Source organism: Pan paniscus, chromosome 9 (genome assembly GCF_029289425.2).
Source record: "Pan paniscus chromosome 9, NHGRI_mPanPan1-v2.0_pri, whole genome shotgun sequence".
NCBI classification, from domain to species: Eukaryota; Metazoa; Chordata; class Mammalia; order Primates; family Hominidae; genus Pan; species Pan paniscus.
Window position 1 is genome coordinate 86749985 of NC_073258.2, and position 21741 is coordinate 86771725.

Sequence of the window (21741 nt, forward strand, 5' to 3'; positions counted from 1 at the left end):
GATGACAGTTTTCAGACATTATCTTAACCCTCTGCCATCCTGAGGGTTTGGAAATAAATAGGTCTTCAACCTGACTACTAGCTAACTGTAGTGACTACGTTTGGCGTTCCTACTAGATTGTCTTCTAAACGTTCCACAAGGAATTATTTATAACTTCCCTGATGGCAAAATACAGCCATAAAACATGCTGTTTGGTATTTCTCAGGCATCTCTGTGGTGGATGAATGAGTCACTCCCAGAAGACTTATCTGACAGAAAAATAAACTAAATAAATATGAATTAATGTTATACTAAATTTTTTCTGCATATGCAAGCAGCTGCAAACACTAAGGTCAACACATTCCAAAATATGTTCGAATTATTAGTATGTAGGCAGTAAATGGTTAAGAAAAATGATCTCTTTAGATAGTATTACTCAAACATTACTTTTACAAGCTTTGTAGAATGATTCAACCAGTTAACTCAAGTCTCTGCTTAAGTGACTCATCATAGTAAACAGGTTTTTAATTAAAAAGGAAAATTATATTTGCATCCCTCTAAGATAAGGCAGAAACTACAGACCATTTAACTATTTACATTCTCTGTCTATCTCTACCTATCTTTGGCACCGGTTACAAAGGAAAACTACCTGGAAGGATAATTTCTCCCACAATAATCCCTTTCAACTAAACAAGACTTAGCAATTTATAAACTATAATCACATGCATGATTTCATTTGATCCTCTCAACAGCCCTCTAAGACAGGTTTGACAAGAATCAGAGTCAATGCCATTTAATAAATGAGGATGCTAAGGCCACAGAGACTACATGATTTGTCCATGGTTGTCCTCCTAGTAGGGGTACAGCCAAGGCCTTGAACCCAAGGTTTATGATCCCAGGTCTATGTTAATGTCATCATCAAGTAAATAGTGGTTAAATCTGCCTGCTGTCTCAGATCATATTGCAGTAGGACCCTGGTCTTCTAGCGCAGTAGCTCTCAAACTATACTTCTTGAAACCCTGAAGATCCATAGTGGTGCTTGGGAAGCCACCTTAGGGAAGGTAAGAAGACAGGATACTGGGCCACCATACCCAAAAAAGAGCTCTGGTTTTTTTTTGTTTTGTTTGTTTTATAGTTTCAACTTTTATTATAGATTAAGGGGTAAATGTGCAGGTTTGTTATGGGGGTATATTATGTGACGCTGAAGTTTGAGGTACAAATGATCCGGTCACCAGTTAGTAAGCGTAGTACCAAATAGGTGGTGTTTAAGCCCATGCCCTGCTCCCTCCCTCATCTGGTAGTCCTGAGTGTCTATTGTTCCCATCTTTATGTTTATGTGTATTCAATATTTAGCTCCCACTTATAAGTGATAGCATGCAGTTCTTAGGCTAATGGTCTCCAGGTCCATCCATGTTGCTGCAAAGGACATGATTTTGTTCTTTTTTATGGCTGTGTAGTATTCCATGGTGTATATGTACCACATTTGCTTTATCCAATCCACTGTCGATGGGCACATAGGTTGATTCCATGTCTTTGCTATTGTGAGTAGTGTTGAAATGAGCATACAAGTTCACATGTCTTTTTGATAGAATGAATCACTTTCCTTTGGGTATACACCCAGTAGTGGGATTGCTGGGTCAAATGGTAGTTCTATTTTAAGTTCTTTGAGAAACCTCTCAACTGCTTTCCACAGTGGCTGAACTGGTTTGCATTCCCACTAACAGTGTATAAGTGTTTCCTTTTCTCCACAGCCGCCCCAGCATCTGTTATTTTTTAATAATTGCCATTCTGACTGGTGTACTATGGTATCTCATTGTAGTTTTGATTTGCATTTCTCTGATGATTAATGATGCTGGAGCTCTGTTTTTATATGTCTTGTATACCGACATTTTAGTATATAAGGGTTGACGTTTCAAGTAAAATTTCTTTGGAAGAAGGTAGGTATTCCACTTCTTTAAAAAACTTTGAAGCAGCAGTACACTAATCCAAACTTCTCATTTTACAGATTGGAAACAATTTCTAAATGTCAACTAATTTGTCCATATTCACACCCAACTAAGACCAGAAACCAAACAGTTCTCTTTATACACAGTTAACTACCCTGTGGTTGGGATAAAGTTACGTCTCACAGTACAGTGTTTTGTCTATATCAATCGTTCTCAAACTTCAGTGTGTATCAAGATTTCTTGGAGGGCTTGGCACAGATTTTTGAGTACCACTCCAGAGTTTCTGAGTCAATAGGGCTGTGGTGGGCCCCTATTCATTTCATTCCTAACTAATTTTAAGTAATGCTGATGTTGCAGGACTGGAGACCATGCTTTGAAAACCAATGGTCTACTGGATACCAAACAACTGAGTTGACTAGCCAATTGTGCACTTCATCAATTTTCATTCTGAGAAAAAAATGGTGAAGGACTCCTTCAGAGTTTATAAACCCATTGCTTTAACCATGCCACTACACATTCATTGACACCTTGCATTGATAATCTGTCACATCAAAGATCCTAAACCTTCCATGCAGCATGTGGTGTTTATGCTCCAGACATATCCCCTTGTCCAACCTCTGAGTTTACCTGCAGCTCTATCTCAATGGCTGATGTCTCTTTGTGTCTTTGTCTAGGACTTTCTTCAGCTCACAAGAGTTTGCTCAGCCCACAAAGGGGTGGGAGAAAGGGACAGATGCCCCTAATTCTCAGGGATATATTTCAAACAATGAAGATAGGCATATGTGGATAAATACTCTAGCTTCTCTATCCCGTGGTGGGACAATTTTGGAGCTTCGTCCTTCAGCGTCCTTACAGCATCCCTAGTGAGATGGACCCCAGTTTCCTGCAGCAGAAACTTACTCATTAACACATTTTTAAATTAACATTTCTCCCTTCCCTCTCCACTTCCCCCACTTCCTGATTTATGCTTCCTGGGGTCACTTCCTTAAAAAACTACCTACATCCCAAGTTCTTGCATTAGGGTCAGCTTTGGGGGCAAGAAAAACTAGGCCACTATATCTCAAAATTCTTCGCCAGATTCATGGAAGCAGCACCTGCTCTTGATCAACTTTCAGTTCTACGCCCTGGGGTTTTATTCATGGGTCTTTGGGCTGGCTAACCCAAGTGGAGTGTATTCAATGGGTGTTAATAAATAAATAATAAAGATTGTTGCTGCCTTAACAATAGCAGAAATACAGACTATTGAGTCATGTGTGGATACTCATAATTCATCAATTGTGTGCTTAAGTAGTCACTCTTCAGAAAAAGGCTCAAGTTCACCAGTATCAGATCTATGAAGGATACTAGCTTTAAAAGAAACTGGCATTATGCAGATTTTTCAGGGCACCACTGTGAAAAGCACCTGCCAACTTTGAAATGTAGAAAGTTTGCTTTTGTACTATCAGAGCAAGATTAACCTTCAGCAAATATTTACATTTGAGGAGTGGAGTTTCAGCAGTGATGGTCAAACTGCAGAGCAAATCTCAAAGAGAAAAACCCACCTGAAAAACAATTAAACTGTCCTCAAGTTGAAGCCAAATAATGGAAATAGATCCTTTTGGTTAAAAAAAAATTAAATGATCAAACTTGCTCCTAAATAGTAGAACTAATTCACATAGTTCATTATACATGATGATGGCTTAATATTTTTCTTATTTAAAAAAACGGATTTTTAAAAACACAAGAAAAATTCTGGAGGTGACGGATACGTTTAGTACTTTGGTTGTGGCGATAGTATTGTAGGGTATGCATATGTCCAAACTCATAAAGATATATACATTAAATGTGTACAATTGTTTGCATATCAAGACACTAACTGCAAAAGCCATAAAGGAAAATGATGGACAGATTTGACCACAACAAAAAACTCAGGAGTGATAAGAAATAAGCTAAACATAAGCAACAAACTTGGAAGCTACACATAATAAGCTGCACATACTTAAAATGTACAACTTAATAAATTTTGACATAGGTATACATCCATGAAACCATCATGCTGGCTTATTTTTAAAAAGTAAATTTTACCTAGTTTTAAGTCTGTATCACTTTTAAATGACAATTTCTGGAATAATTCATTAATTATTATCTTTATATAGTGACTCATCAAGGGCTGAAAGTTCTTTATTCTGTATTTGAAATGCTACAGGAGTATGCTGAAATTGCATATGTGCAAAAAACTGGTTGGCACAACTCTGCAGAACTTAGGAGGCATATCTGGCAAACAATAATAAAAGCTACCACTTATTGGGCATCTATCATTGCCAGGCTCCATTATGTCAGTCTTTGGGTACATCATTTGTTACCCTCATAACAACCATATGAGGTGGGTATTACTAATTCTATTTTATAAATGAACAAGACTTTGAGACATTAAATAATTTAGACATGTTTACATAGCAAGAACATTGCAGAGCTAGGAACTAAGTTTGTTCCATGGTAATATTTCCCAAACTATTAATTAATTTTTGTATTCATTCAACAAATATGCACCAGGCCCTACGTTAGATGTTAGACATATAGCAGTGAAAGTTGTTGACAAAGTTCCCAAAAACAGTAACTTTACAGCCAGTGATGAAGAGAGTCACTGAAGTGTTCTGAGGACATTTAAGGCAGGATAGATTAAGCATGATGTTCAGAAAAGCATATTAAATGCTTTTCTTTTTCTTTTTTTTTCTTTTTTGAGACAGGGTCTTTCTCTGTCACCCAGGTTGGAATGTAGTGGCACAATCATAGCTCACCATAACCTCAAACTCCTGGGCTCAAGTGATCCTCTCACCTCAGCACCCCAAGTAGCTAGGACTACAGGTACACACCACCATGCCTGGCTACTTTTTAAAATTTTTGTAGAGACTGGATGTCACTATGCTGACCAGGCTGGTCTTCAACTCCTGGCTGCAAGCAGTCCTCCCACTTCGGCCTTACAAAGTGCTGGGATTACAGGACTGAGCCACCATACCCAGCCCTTAAATGCATTTTTGGCTTATAACATTTTCAACTTATGATGGGTTTATTAAGACATAACACCATCATAAGTTGAGGAATATCTGTACTTTAATTATTTAAATATGGGTTTTATATTAAGATAAGGGTCTAATTTTTATTTTTAATAGATTCCATTTGGAAATTCCAGCACTGCTTATTAAATATACCATTCTTTCTCACTAATTTGAAATATCACTTTTAACAAAAACTAAATTAATTTCTCATTATGGTAGATGAGAATTAAGTTATCCAACAACTTCTAACTTCACTTACTCCATCCTCTAGCCTCCCAATTTTTGGTTAAATCATTAGTCACTATTTATATAACAAAAATGCATACAAATATTATGCAGTGTTGAGCCAGGTAGTATACTATGATTATTTTTCCTTTCTTGAACAACTTTTTATTTTTCCAAGTGTTAATACTTGCCTTGCTATTTTCAGTTGCACAGTTTTATGTGAATCTATACAAATGCTTATTTGGGCCTGTCAAGGTCCTATTATTATTGTCCAAATACTCAGATATATCCAATAATCTTTCTACTCCATTGTTTTCCTGGCAATATCCCTCTCAGAACCCTCCAACTCTCCTGCTCCAGTTGGGGTGATTACTGTCTCGATCTACTGCACAACTATCATAATGGGATTTCCTTCACTGCTTTCTTGTATTGGAGGCTTCAAATGTCAGTATGTAGCCGTGTTTTCTCTTGAGAAAAAGCCTCCAATCTCCTGCCTGCAGGGGAGGGCAGCATATGTCTAGTTGCTATTTGGTAGTAGGGTCTTTCTGGGACAAGGTTTGAGAAAGAAGGCTGAGGTTCTCACTGTTCATTACTCGAATTTTCCCATAATCAGCATGTTTCAGCCTCTTGCCATAAATTCAATTCCACCTCACCCCTACATGTGTGGCATCCCTGAGTCTGTCTGGGCTCTCTCTGGTTCATTGTCTCCAGAGAACTTGTCTTTTGTCACCTGCGGAGGGTAGCTGCATAGCATCAAGAGATGGGGAAGAGGTCCTTTGGTGCTAATAGCTCCAAACAAACATATAACTAATCCCTGCACCTCACTTATCTTCCATGGTATTGGTACCACTTTAAGTCCTGTGTTCTCTATAGGTTCTCACATAGTAACCTCTTCTGCTCAAAATCATTGTTTCTCTCCTCTACTAATTTTCTACCTTCCAAATTTTTTTTTCTGAAATTTCCCATTTGCTGATGTCTCCTTTCCAATTCTCTGTCTTTTTGGATTTACACCACACCCCACACCTACCCAACCCCACCACACATGTATACATTTAGTGAGGTTTCAGTAGGAAGAGGAAATAAACTCTGCCATGTTTAACTGGAAATCTCTAATCTTATAGTCTCATACATGTATATACGTGTGGCACTATGAGGTATATAAAATTATCATGATAATAATAATAATATATTAAGAATAATGGTAATCAACCCTAAATGCCCCCTTCTACCATTTCTCCCAAAGCCCCAGGGCCCTCTGACAAACAGGCCTCTAACATCCCAGAGTTTCTCAGGGTAGATATGCATGATGGCTCTTGACACATATGATATAACAAAGAGATATGTTGAGAAGTAAAAAATAATTACTTAGTAATTGAAAGAAAACATATTTCTAGCTAATAAATATGAAATATATTACATATTATATTTTCTTACAAACTTTGTTATACTTAGTATACTTTATGCCTCCAAAGTAATAATGTGACCTTAGATCTGTTTGGAAATGTGCATACACACACACACACACACACACACACACACACACACACACACACACAGATACATAGATAGATGACTAATAGATAGACAAGGTAATTTAGAATTTAGATACATAGACATATATTCCTTCTGGCATTTTTAACCCTCAGAAATGACTATTTCTCCACCCCATTCCATGGCTTCACTGTTACAAAAGTTGTTTATTATGTTTTGGTTTCAACCCTTTGCTCCTTTCTGTAATTAACCCAAAAAGTAGTGAGGAGAGAAAATTCCAAATGTTCTCCTCAAGCAATCAATATGCACCCTTTTTCTAACATTCCATTTACAGAATCAGGCTCCAAATTCAGTCATCATTATATCCCACACTTATTTGTAATGCTCCTCTTAGAGACAGAAGTGTATCCTCCCAAATTCATATGTTGAAGCCCTAACCCACAATGTGATTGTATTTTGAGGCAGGGCCTTCATGGAGGCAATTAAGGTAATGAAGGGTATAAGAGTGTGGCCCAATTCAGTAGAACTGCTATCTTCATAAGAAGAGGAAGACCTAGCAGGGATCTCTCTCTTTCTCCATGTGAACAGAAGAAAGGCAATGTGAGGACACAGTAAGGAGGCAGCCATCTGTAAGTCAGGAAGAAAGCCCTCCCCAAGTCAGGAAGAAAACCCAACCCTGATGGCACCTTAATCTGGACCACTTTCTACTGTTTATATCCAGTCTGTGGTATTTTGTTATGGCTGCCCTAGCAGAAGAATATACTTCCCCCTATTTTTCTGAATACATCCTTTTTAAGTCAAAATGATGAGGCTGGGAAGCCATATGATGGAGTTACTCTCCTGATGATTGCTGACAACAGAATTAAGCCCTAGTGACTGCAGAACCAGGGCCTCTGGCTACTGCTATGACTCCAAATCTGATTTCTACCCTGGAGGAACACACATTATAATGACTAGTCCTCCCTCAGAATGGAGCCTCTTGATTATTTATAAGAGCATATGAAGAATAGGTGAAAAATGATGGAGCACTTTACTTTCTGCAATCCCACAATGATATTAACCCTTCTGTAACTGGTCTTTTCCAAACCACGCTTTCTCAATCTCAGTACTGTTGAAATTCAGGCCAATTGTTGGGGGCATCCTGTACACTGCAGGATGGTTAGCAGCATCCCTGGCCTCTACCCACTAATTATACTCACAAATGTTATAGAACGTTTAAAAGCAAGTTTTTATTTATTTATGCTGGTAGCACCCCTTCCCCAGTCACGACAATTTAAAATGTCTTCAGGCACAGCCAGATGTCTCCGGGGGAACAAAATCACTCTGTTTAAGAACCACTGTTTAGCCTTTAGTGGTTCTGGGTTACAGTTATTAAAACCTGTCAACCTCTGACAAACCTCTGTGTCAAAAATAAGTGATAATGAAAAGTAATACTGTATTTCCCCCTCAAATATAAGCATTGGGACAAGAATTTGTGATGAGAAAAAAATTCTTGTGATACCAGCAGGAAATATATTATTTCTTGGGAGATAGTATGTATCCATATTTGCGTTACACAAAGGTATTTTCTCTGGAGATATAAACATAGATATGGATGTAGACATAGACATAGGTGTATGTATTAGGACGTTCTTGCTTTGCTATAAAGAAATGCCTGAGACTGGGTAATTTATAAAGAAAAGAGGTTGAATTGGCTTACAATGCTGCAGGCCTTACAGGAATCATGGTGCCAGCATCTGCTTGGCCTCTAGGGAAGCCTCAGGAAGCTTCCAAACCCAGCAGAAGGCAAATGGGAAGCAGGTATCTCACACGGTGAAAGCAGGAACAAGTGAGAGAGAGTGCCAGGGGAGGTGCCACGCACTTTTAAATAACCAGATCTCAAGAGAACTCACTATAGCAAAGACAGCACCAAGCCATGAGGGATCCACCCCTGTGACCCAAACACCTCCCACCAGGGCTCATCTCCAGCACTGGGGATTACAATTAAACATGAGATTTGGATGGGGATAAATATCCAAATTATATCAGCAAAGATATCTCCACATATATAATAGTCATATGAGTTTTCACATATGTATACACTCATGAAACCAACAGCACAATCAAGATGTAGAACATTTAAAAGCAAGTTTTTATTTGTTTATTTACTTACTTTTAGAGACAGGATCTCACTATGTTGCCAAGGCTGGCCTCAAATTCCTGTGCTCAAAGGATCCTCCTCATCCTCTAGAATACTAAGACTATAGATGCCCACCACTGTGTTTGGCCTTTTTAAATTTAAAAATTTAAGGGAAGCACAAAGTTTATTAGTTTCAGAGAAAGTCATATGATGTACATGGGGGATATTCATGAGTTATCCCATGAACATACAAAAATAAATGCCACTTTACCTCCTTTTTAAACTTAAACAGCTATAGGAACTTGCATTCTTGATTTTTTTCAAATGTACAATTAAGTTATTATTGACTGTAGTCACCCTGTTTTGCTATCAAATAGCAAGTCTTATTCACTCTTTCTAACTATGATGGAACACTTTACTGTCTGCTATCCCACAGTGATATTCATCCTTTTGTAATAGATCTTTTCCAAACCAGGCTTTCTCAATTTCACCATCCCCACCTCCCAGCAGCACATCTGAAGCCCATCTGAAGGATAGTTACCAGAGGATGGGAAGGGTATAGGGGACTGAGGGGAGGTGGGGATGGTTGAACTCTCATGAGTTCAATTGTTTTCATTTCTAGACCCCACAAATAAGTGAGAACATGGAATGTTTGTCTTTCTGTTCCTGGCTTATTTCACTTAACATAATGATATTCAGTTTCATCCATGTTGCTGCAAATGACTGAATCTCATTCGTGATTAAATAGTACTCCATTGTGTATATATGTTACATTCTCTTTATCCATTCATCTGATGGTGGACACTTAGGTTGCTTCCAAATCTTAGCTATTGTAAACAGTGCTGCAGTAAACATAAGAGTGTACATATCTCGTCAATATACTGATTTCCTTTCTTTTGAGTATATACCCAGCAGTGGAATTGCTAGATCATATGGTAGCTCTATTTTTAGCTTTTTGAGGAACCTCCAAACTGTTCTCCATAGTGGTTGTACTAATTTACATTCCCAGCAACAGTGTACAAGGATTCCCATTTCTCCACATCCTCGCCACTATTTGTTGTTGCCTGTCTTTTGGATATAAACCATTTTAACAGGGTAAGATGATGATATCTCATTATAGTTTTGATTTGCATTTCTCTGATGATCAATGATGTTGAGCACCTTTCTATATGCCTGTTTGCCATTTGTATGTCTTCTTTCAAGAAATGTCTATTCAAATCTTTTCCCCATTTCTTATCAGATTATTAGATTTTTTTTCCTATAGAGTCACCTGAGGTCCTTACATATTCTGGTTATTAATCCCTTGTCAGATGGGTAGTTTGCAAATATCTTCGCCCATTCTGTAGATTATCTCTTCACTTTATTGATTGTATTCTTTGTTGTGCAAAAGCTTTTTAACTTGATGTGATCCCATTTGTCTGTCTTTGCTTTGCTTGCCTGTGCTTGTGGGGTATTACTCAAGAAAGCATTGCCCAGTCCAATGTTCTGGAGATTTTCCCCAATGTTTTCTTGTAGTAGTTTCATAGTTTGAGGGCTTGCGCTCAACTGGGTATTGTCAAAAAATATCAGAGATCTGCTATCCAACTTCAAACTATACTACAGGGCTACCAAAACAGCATGGTACTGGTACAGAAACAGACACATAGACCAATGGAACAGAATAGAGAGCTCAGAAATAAGGCCACACACCTACAAATACCTGTTCTGTAACAAAGGTGACAATAACCAACAATGGGGAAAAACTCCCTATTCAATAAGTGGTGCTGGGAAAACTGGCTAGCCATATGCAGATTGAAACTGGACCCCTTCCTAACATCAAAATTAACTCAAGATGGATTAAAAACTTAAAGGTAAAACCCAAAACTATAAAAACCCTGGAAGGCAACCCAGGCAATACCATTCTGGACATAGGCACAGGCAATGATTTCAAGATGAAGACACCAAAAGCAATTGCAATAAAACAAAAATTGAGCTTCTGCACAGCAAAAGAAACCATCAACAGAGTAAACAGACCAGCTAAGGAATGGGAGAAAATATTTTCAAACTATGCATCTGACAAAGGTTTAATATCCAGCATCTATAAGGAACTTTAACAAATTTACAAGCAAAAAACAACTCCATTAGAAAGTGGGCAAATGAGATGAACAGACACTTCTCAAAAGAAGACAGGCATGTGGCCAATAAACATGAAAAAAAGCTCAACATCACTGATCTGCAAATCAAAACCACAATGAGATATCATCTCACATCAGTCAGAATGGCTGTTACTAAAAAGTCAAAAAATAGATGCTAGTGAGGTTACAGAGAAAAAGGAATGATTATACAAGGTTGGTGGGAGTATACACTAGTTCAACCATTGTGGAAGACAGTGTGGCAATTCCTCAAAGACCTAAAAACAGAAATACCATTCAACCCAGCAAACCCATTACTGGGTATATACTCAAAGGAATATAATCGTCCTATTACAAAGACACATGCACGCGTATGTTCATTGCAGCACTATTCACAATGGCAAAGACATGGAATCAACCTAAATTACCATCAATGGTAGACTGGATAAAGAAAACATGGCACACATACACCATGGAATACTACGCAGCCATAAGGAAGAACAAGATCTTGTCCTTTGCAGGGACATGGATGGAGCTGGAGGCCATTATCCTTAGCAAACTAATGGAGGAACAGAAAACCAAATAGCACATGTTCTCATTTATAAGTGGGAGCTAAATGATGAGAACACATGGACACATAAAGGGGAACAAGACACACTGGAGCCTATCAGAGTATGGAGGGTGGGAAGAGGGAGAGGATGAGGAAAAATAACTAATGGGTACTAGGCTTGGTACCTGGGTGACAGAATAATCTGTACAACAAATCCCCATGACACAAGTTTACCTATATAACAAACCTGCACATGTACCCCCGAACTTAAAATAAAAGTTAAATTTTAAAAAATCAAGTGATTTATGTGAATTCAGATGTCACAATAACATAGAGGTTTTATTACACAGGTGTAACTTATTTGTCAGGTACTACTTTCTGGCATTCTCACAGTATGGCATGCCTGGTTTACTTTCTGGAAAGAATAACCATTTATTCATTTATCCAAACATTCGCTAAATATCTCTGAGCACCTTTTACATGTCAGCCCCTGTGCTAGGCACTGGTGGTATAATGGTGAAGCAGAGAGACACGGTCTACACCCTTACAGAGTTAAGAGATTAGCTTGAAAGACTGACACTGAATGAGTTCATTTCAAGGGTAAGGAGAGCTACAAAGGGGAGGTCAAGTGCATTCTGAAAGCTGTGGTCACTCTAGTGGCTGCCCATATCCCCTCAGCATTCACCAGGCAAGCCCTTAGCTTCTTCTTGTAAGCACCTCAATACTCAGTCCTGAGTGAGGACTTCTCTGACCTGCAGTGGGTAGGGGCATGGTTAGCCCCTGTAGGCTATTGGGGCCGGGGAATCAATGCCCTCAGGACCATCCTCAACTGACGATAAATGAGAGTTAACCACCCAGCTTCCTCACCCTTTGGGTAAGACAATTCTGAGCGTATTTTCTCCTGTCTCCCAGGGTTCTCAGTGAAACCAAGCCCCAGTTACCCATCTCCCAATAACTTGTTTGTTAACGTATCCTGAATTGGCTTTTCTTCCTCCCTCATCTCCCCATTTTCCTACCATAGCTTTCTAAGACTCCCTCCCTAATAAACTACTTGCACTAAAACCCCCATATAAGGGTGTTTTTGGGGGAACCCAACTGGAGCATATAACAAGGGGACCTGACCTAGACCTGGGTGGGCCTGGATCTTGGAGGTCCTTATCAGCCATGTCAGAAACTCTTTCCTAAGAGATCTGTGGAAAGTCATTTATGGTCTTAAACAAGGGAATGGGTCTGTGGAAGAATGTGAAGACAGGAATGAACTCAGGATAGCTGGGTAGGAAGCTATTTCATCAGTCAACTCAGGAAAGATTGGGACCTGTACTAGGGAGGAGGCAGTGAAGAGAGAGCCTGCCATAGTGCCTAGCTCATAGTAGCTGCTCAACAAATATCATCCAAAATACTTTTGGATGAAAATTAATGACTCGGTTAAATCTACTGTAGAATGTGTTCAGTTCCAGCTGTGGCCAGTGGAATCTGTCAATAGACTGCTGAAACTTGAAGCTTGATTAGATCTGGAGGTGAGGAAAATTAAAGAGCCTAAAATGGGCCAGGCATGGTGGCTCATGCCTATAATCCCAGCACTTTGGGAGGCCGAGGCGGGCAGATCACTCGAGGTCTGGAGTTCAAGACCAGCCTGGCCAACATGGTGAAACCCTGTCTGTAATAAAAATACAAATTGGGTGTGCTGACACACTCTTGAAATCCCAGTTACTTGGGAGGCTGAGGCAGAAGAATTACTTGAACCTGGGAGGCAGAGGTTGCAGTGAGCCAAGATCATGCCACTGCACTCCAGCCTGGGTGACAGAGCAAGATTCTGTCTCAAAAAATAAAAATAAAATATAAAATAACAGTCTAGAACGACTCCTAATCTTCAGGTTTGAAAAGCTAAGTGGAGGCTGGTGTCATTTACTAAATATGGAACATGGCCTCGAGGAGGAGGGGCAAATTGGAGGGGGTGGAAGATAATAAGTTTGGGGCATGGTACGACTGTGAGCCATCTAACTGATGCTGAGTGTGTGTGTGCAGGCTTGGAGCTGGGTCCAAGATGCATATTTGGGTCCCATCAAATTTAGACACCAACTAGGTGGAGAAAGCCCTCTTTGGTTACATGGGAAATGTGACACAGAAAAGTTTCACATTCTCCTACTTTCCAGCAGTCTCACATAACAGTTAAAAGGCTACAAGGAAGAATTAACATTTATTGAGAACCTACTATGTGCCAGGAATTGTACCCAGTAATCTTCAGAACAGCCCTGAGAAGTATGCAATATTATGTCCATTTTATAGATCAGGAAATTGAGACACAGAAAGCTAGAGTAACTCATCCAAGGTCACACAACTAGTAAGCAGCTTCAGAACCCTGAACTGACCCCAAGTTCATGTTCTTAAACAAAATAAGCATCAACAAAGTGTGGTTACAGAAAGTATATCTCTCAGTCTCACCAGATGCCTCAGTGGGTAGTTCCCAAAGTCAGGGGCATTCGATAGAAGAAGGATTTTTCAATTTCAGGGTCAAAGAATATTCTTCTCTGCAATACCCCTTTCAACTGTTGATGGCTTCACTTGGACAGCTTCCTCTCCAAGCAGTCCCCCTGTTGGTGACTCTATCGTGTAAGCCCTAGCTGAAGCCTCTCAATTTCTGTCTCAGTAAATTTGCCTTTTGTAGACATTTCATTTACATAGAATAAGAAAGTGGTCTTCTAGCAGTGGGTTTTCTTAGCTAGTGTGCTGTATAAAGGGTAAAATAGTATGTCCTCAAAACCATATGAAGTGTGTAGGGAGTAATTCACAACCTTATTATTCCCTTATTTAAAAATGGAGCACAGTACCTTGGGTTTGCTAATATTGGTACATATTCCTGAAAATGTCATTTTATTTTCCTTTCCATAAACACAGTTCTTAAAATATGGAAGTTAGAATGTATACTGCCTCATTCTCCAGATGTGAGGTAGTGTTACTCCACATATTCTCTGGTGGTGTGGTAATAGTAGTTTCATAGACTACTTCCTGGTGTAGAGGTGGGCATCTCACCTGAGTCATAGAAGACTTCAGAGATTAGGCAAGCTGACAACTTGAGCCAAAGAGATGAGGTCATTCTTTTTGCCAGTCACTGCAATCTTGCAAAGGGCAGAGCCTGAGACAAGCTCCTTGGACCAGAAACTGGAACCAAGTGAGTGACCCTTAGGCAAAAGAAAGATTGAAACTGTGGTCAGTGGAACTCATTCTGGAACCTGACCCTGTCCTGCCTGTTCCCAGCCTCCTCTACACTTGCCAGAGTGAACTTCTGTCATCATCACAGAGCCTGTAATCTTCTGTATGGCTCAGAGGACCCACCATGATTTGTCCCTACTTGCTTCTCCAGCCTCCTGTCTCACTTCTCTCCTATCCCTGGGAACCTATTATCCAACCACGGTAATCTCTTCTGCTCCATTAGAAACTCATCATTTTCGTTTTTACCTCTAGGGCTTTGTGTTTGCAATGCCCTCTGTCCCAGGCCCTCCCACTCAATGCTCCAGTCTTCCTGCTCATTGTCAAGTTCCTGCTCATTGTCAAGTTTTAATTTAGATCTCAATTCCTCTGGAAAATTTTCCCTGACTCTCAAGACTGGATTAGGTTTTCCACAGCACCTTGCTTTTACCCCTTTTCTGGAAAGTATCCAACTGTTTTATAATTGCAGAATAACTTGATTGCTCATCACTTCCCCTAAAATGAGAACTCCTTCAGGCAGAGAGAGAATCTGTCCAACATCTGACCTCATGAGTTACAACAAGCTACAACTGCCCAATGAAGTTGCTCCCAAATTCCTGATCCACAGAAACTGGGAGATAATAAATGATTATTATTGTCTTGAATTGCTAAATTTTGGAGTAATTTGTTGTGTAATAATAGACAACTAATACACTAACAAAACTAATTAGTTTAAAACAACAACCTGGGCTGGGTGCAGTGGGTCATGCCTGTAATCCCAACACTTTGGGAGACTGAGGCAGGAGGATCACTTGAGCCTAGGAGTTCAAGGTGAGCCTGGGCAACACAGTGAGACCTGGTCTCTACAAAAAAAAAAATTAAAAATAAAATAGGCCAGGCGTGGTGGCTCACACCTGTAATCCCAGCACTTTGGGAGGCCGAGGTGGGCGGATCACGAGGTCAGGAGATCAAGACCATCCTGGCTAGCACGGTGAAACCTGGTCTCTATTAATACACACACACACACACACACACACACACACACACACAAATTAGCCGGGCGTGGTGGCAGGCACCTGTAGTCCCAGCTACTTGGGAGGCTGAGGCAGGAGAATGGCGTGAACCTGGGAGGTGGAGCTTGCAGTGAGCCAAGATCGCGCCACTGCACTCAGCCTGGGCAACAGAGCAAGACTCTGTCTCAAAAAAAAAAAATAATAAAATAAATAAATAACATAAAACCACCACCACTTTATTACAGCTCACAGATCCTGTAGGTTAGTAATTGGTGATCTCTCCCTCCTGTGGCTTCAACTGAGATTAACTCAGCTATACTTAGCGGATGGATGGGCCAGCTGGGACAGTCCCAAGATGACTTTGTTCACATGTCTGGCACTTTGTGGGTTATAAGGTGGGGTCAGCTAGAATGGTGGACCACAGTACCTATACTCGGCCTCTCCAGCATGGTTGTCTCATAGGAGATAGACTTCTTACATGGCAGCTGGCTTCCTCTAGAGCAAGTATCCCAAAAGAACCAGGGGGAAGCTGCATGACTTTTTATAACCTAGCCTCAGAAGTAACACAGAGTCATTTCCATATTCTCTTGCTTACAGTAGTCATAAGACCACCAGATTCAAGGAGAGGGAACAGAGATGCCACCTCTTGAAGAGAGGAGTGTTAAAGAATATGAAACCTTTATTTATTTATTTTGTTGTTGTTTCATTTTGTTTTGTTTTTTTGAGACAGAGTTTTGCTCTTGTTACCCAGGCTGGAGTACAATGGTGCAATTTCAGCTCACTGTACCCTCTGCTTCCAGGTCCAAGCGATTCTCCTGCCTCAACTTCCCAAGTAGCTGGGATTACAGGTGTGCACCACCACACCCAGCTAATTTTGAATTTTTAGTAGAGATGCGGTTTCACCATGTTGGTCAGGCTGGTCTCAAACTCCTGACCTTAGGTGATCCAGGCACCTCAGCCTCCCAAAGTGCTGGGATTACAGAGGTGAGTCACCACGCCCAGGTTGAAACCTTTTTTTTTTTTTTTTGAGATGGAGTCTCACTGTCGCCCAGGCTGGAGTATGCAGTGGCGCAGTCTCGCCTCACTGCAACCTCTGCCTCTCGGGTTCAAGCGATTCTCCTACCTCAGCCTCCCAAGTAGCTGGGATTTACAGGCATGCACCACCACACCCAGCTAATTTTGTATTTTCAGTAGAGATGGGGTGTCACTATGTTGGTCAGGCTGGTCTCAAACTCCTGACCTCAGGTGATCCACCTGCCTCGGCCTCCTGAAATGCTGGGATTATAGGCATGAGCCACCGTGCCCAGCCTGAAACCATTTTTAAAAAATTAACTTTGTTAAAGTACAATTTATATACAATAAAATGTACCCATTTTAAATATATAGTTCAATGGGTTTTAACAAATCTATAAACCCTTGTAACCACCACCATAATCAAGATATGGAGCATTTCCTTTATTCCGGAAGTACTCTCCTGCCCCCTTGCAGTCAATCCCACACCCCAGCCCCTGAGCTCAGGGCCATCACTGATCTGCTTCCAGGCTTTTCTAGAATTTCATATGATACAGCATATAGTTTTCACACTTGGCTTCTTCACTTAGCTCAATTCTTTTGAGACCCATCCAGGTTGTTGCATGTATCAATAGTTCATTCCCCCTACCCTTTTTTTTTTTCATTCCTAAGTGCTGGCAACATTCCTTTTTTTATTAAGTAGTATTATAAGCAGCTATGAACATTCATTTTCATTTCTCTTGAATAAATATCTAAGAGTGGGTTTGCTGGGTCATAAAGTATATGTGTTTAACCTTATAAAAGACTGCTAAACTGTTTTCCAAAATGGTTGCACAATTTTGTTTTTCCATCAGGAATATATGAAAGTTCCAGTTACTCCACATCCTTGCCAACACATGGTATTGTCAGTCTTTTAGGGTTAGTCATTCTAGTAGGTGTGTAGTAGTATCTCACTGTGGTTTCAATTTGCATTTGCCTGATAACTAATGATATTGAGCATCTTTTCGTGTGCCAATTGGCCATGAATATATCTATTTTTTGGAGCATCTATTCAAATCTTTTGGCATTTGTAATTAGTTGGTTTTTTTCCTATTGAGCTTGAGGAATTATTTATAAATTCTAGATCCCAGTCTTCTGGCAGGTATATGTATTGCAAATGTTTTCTTCCAGACTGTGGCTTGCCTTTTCATCTTCTTAAAACTAAAGAACAGCCTGGGCATGGTGGCTCACGCCTAAGATCCCAGCACTTTGGGAGGCTAAGGCGGGAGAATCGCCTCAGGTTGGGTGTTTGAGACCAGCCTAGGCAACAAGACAAGACCCGCATCTCTACAAAAAATAAAATAAAAAACTAAAAAATCAGTTGAGCATGGTGGCACGTGCCTGTGGTCCCAGCTACTTGGTAGGCTGAGGCAGGAGGATCACTTAAGCTTGAGAGTTCAAGGCTACAACGAGCCATTTCCATACTGCTGCATTCCAGCCTGGTGACAGAACAAGACCCTGACTCAAAAAACAAACAAACCAAAAAAACAAAAAAGAAAAAAAAAAAACCAAACCCTCAACAGCAGATATTTTAAATTTAAATTTGATGAAGTTCAAGTTCTTTTTTTCTTTTTTGAATCATGTTTTTTGTGTCCTATATAACACTTGGCTGATGCAAAGTCAAAAAGATTTTTTGTCTTATTCTAGAAATTTTATAGTTTTCACCTTTATGATTCATTTAAATTTTTTGTATGGTTTTTGGTCTGAGTGAAGCCTCATTTTTTTTTTCCAAATAGATATCCAATAGTTACAGTCACATTTGTTCAAAAGATTATGCTTTGCTTATCGAGTTACTTTTACACTTTTGTCTGAAGCAATTGATCCTATATGTACAAGTATATTTCTTGATTTTTTGTTATATTCTATTGGTCTATATGTTTGTCCTTTTGTGTTCATATTTTAAAACTATAGCAAGCAGGCAGCAATTCATTGTTGCTAAATACTCTTGTGATGTCACATGCTAAAGCCCTCAGGCACAATTCAAATCATATAGTCCAGATTCCTGGGATACGAAACCCTGGCTCCAGCTTACTGTCCTGGGCTCCTCTTATATCTGAGAAAACAAAGAGATCATAAGAGTAATTTCAAACATTAATTAGGCAGACGAAGTAAGAAGGAAAAAAAAGAGATGTGGTATCTTTTTGCCAGAATTCTGGTTATTTAAGTTAAACTTGGTTTGGAGAGATAAAGAAAAAAAAGTGAACTGCAGGTATGTGCCTCTGGCTTAAAGTGAAAAAATATGACCCTTATAAACAGTGAGACACCATCCCATTTTATAATACAATATTGCAACGTGACAATGGATGTTGGGTTAAAACAATCTCCTTCTTAAAGGTAGCATATACTTTCTTCCTCTTAAGAGAATATTTTAGTTCATGATTATTTATTTTTGCAAAGCATCTATTTAATTGTTTCAAGTTTGTGAGAAACAAAGTTATTGGATAGGAAGTTGTAGCACAAATTTTCTATTTCTCAAAAGTAACTGCTGTAGGTAAAATGTCTGATTTATCAAAAGTTTGAACTGGTTCACAAAGGCAGTAAGTTCATTTCTAGTTCAGGTCTTTACAAATTATTGTGAGATTTAATAATAATAAGACCCTGCAGTTGCTTCTGTTTAGCAATTGCTCATCTCAAACAGGTTCTTTGTGGTTTTTTCAAAAACAAACAGCATATTTGGCTTCTTCTACTATAGATACTTTCCTACGTCTATTTCTACATCATTCAACATGGCAAGGCTAACAGAAAATCCATGTCAAATGAGGAAACTCAGCAAATGGTTTTTATCTGGCTTCACACTGATCACCAACTGGTAAACACCATAAGAAAAACTGTGCAGGATATAAATGATAGGTAAAAGTACATTTTTTCACTATGGGCCCAGGCTCTCATAATAGAAGCAGGCCTAAGATTTAAAACAAATGATGTGGGAATGAATTCAAAGTGCTGAAGAATCACAAATTGCTTTTCTATTTAACTAAAAAATCTCCATGCTTTAAAAATTTTCTGCTGGTAGCTTTTTCTCCTGAATTTGCACTCTTAATAATTTTATCCTACAATCCCATCTGATGATGTTATTTTAGGGAAAACCAGGTTAACAGAAGAACATTTATCAGATGTGTAGATCATAGCAAATTCCTGGCACTTAATAAACACAACACTGACAGACTAAAGGGAGGTTAAAATGAGGTGGAACACGTAAGTTATCTCTAACAATGATTAATTTTTGTATATTTTACTGATGAGAAAAACTCCCTTAACCAAAAGCTGCTTAATATTAACTGCTTCAGTTCCCTTCCTTTAAGTTCTTAATACGTTATTAATATAACACAGCATGAATAAAAAATATGATAATCCAAGAAAATGTGGCACATATACACCATGGAATACTATGCAGCCATAAAAAATGATGATTTCAGGTCCTTTGTAGGTACATGGATGAAACTGGAAACCATCATTCTCAGTAAACTATCGCAAGAACAAAAAACCAAACACCGCATATTCTCACTCATAGGTGGGAATTGAACAATGAGATCACATGGACACAGGAAGGGGAATATCACACTCTGGGGACTGTGGTGGGGAGGGGGGAGGGGGAAGGGATAGCATTGGGAGATATACCTAATGCTAGATGACGAGTTAGTGGGTGCAGCGCACCAGCATGGCACATGTATACATATGTAACTAACCTGCACAATGGGCACATGTACCCTAAAACTTAAAGTATAATTAAAAAAAAAAGAAAAAAAAGAAAAAAAAAATATGATAATCCATTTTTTAAAAAACAAATTCAAGAATGCCAAACAGGTGACTTACGAAGGGAGCAGGGAAGCCTAAAGGGGCCTCATTTCTGTCTTCCTGGGACAAAAGGATAAGTAATTGGCTGAAATGTAACTACCAGGACATAGACGCTCCTAGGATGTAAAAGAAAGTTGTCCGCCTCTGCCTCCCCCTCCCCCTCTCCCTCTCCCCACGGTCTCCCTCTCCCTCTCTTTCCACGGTCTCCCTCTGATGCCGAGCCGAAGCTGGACTGTACTGCTGCCATCTCGGCTCACTGCAACCTCCCTGCCTGATTCTCCTGCCTCAGCCTGCCGAGTGCCTGCGATTGCAGGCACGCGCCGCCACGCCTGACTGGTTTTCGTATTTTTTTGGTGGAGACAGGGTTTCGCGTGTTGACTGGGCTGGTCTCCAGCTCCTAACCGCGAGTGATCTGCCAGCCTCGGCCTCCCGAGGTGCCGGGATTGCAGACGGAGTCTCGTTCACTCAGTGCTCAATGTTGCCCAGGCTGGAATGCAGTGGCATGATCGCGGCTAGCTACAACCTCCACCTCCCAGCCGCCTGCCTTGGCCTCCCAAAGTGCCGAGACTGCAGCCTCTGCCCGGCCGCCACCCCGTCTGGGAAGTGAGGAGCGTTTCTGCCTGGCCGCCCATCGTCTGGGATGTGAGGAGCCCCTCTGCCCGGCTGCCCAGTCTGGGAAGTGAGGAGCGCCTCTTCCCAGCCGCCATCCCGTCTAGGAAGTGAGGAGCGTCTCTGCCCAGCCGCCCATCGTCTGAGATGTGGGGAGCACCTCTGCCCCACCGCCCGTCTGGGAAGTGAGGCGCGCCTCTTCCCGGCCGCCATGCCGTCTAGGAAGTGAGGAGCGTCTCTGCCCGGCTGCCCATCGTCTGAGACGTGGGGAGCACCTCTGCCACACCGCCCCGTCTGGGATGTGAGGAGCGCCTCTGCCCAGCCGCGACCCCCTCTGGGAGGTGAGGAGCGTCTCTGCCCGGCCGCCCCGTCTGAGAAGTGAGGAGCCCCTCTGCCCGGCCGCCACCCCGTCTGGGAGGTGTACCCAACAGCTCATTGAGAACGGGCCATGATGACGATCGTGGTTTTGTGGAATAGAAAAGGGGGAAATGTGGGGAAAAGATAGAGAAATCAGATTGTTGCTGTGTCTGTGTAGAAAGTAGACATAGGAGACTCCATTTTGTTCTGTACTAAGAAAGATTCTTCTGCCTTGGGATGCTGTTGATATATGACCTTGCCCCCAACCCTGTGCT

The 21741-nt window shown here is 40.5% G+C and overlaps 1 protein-coding gene across 4 annotated transcripts in view; it reads right to left on the reverse strand.

The window, feature by feature from the left end:
- Positions 1–21741, reverse strand: part of SYTL2 (synaptotagmin like 2) — a 156320-nt gene that overhangs the window by 132989 nt on the left and 1590 nt on the right. The window lies entirely within an intron of this gene.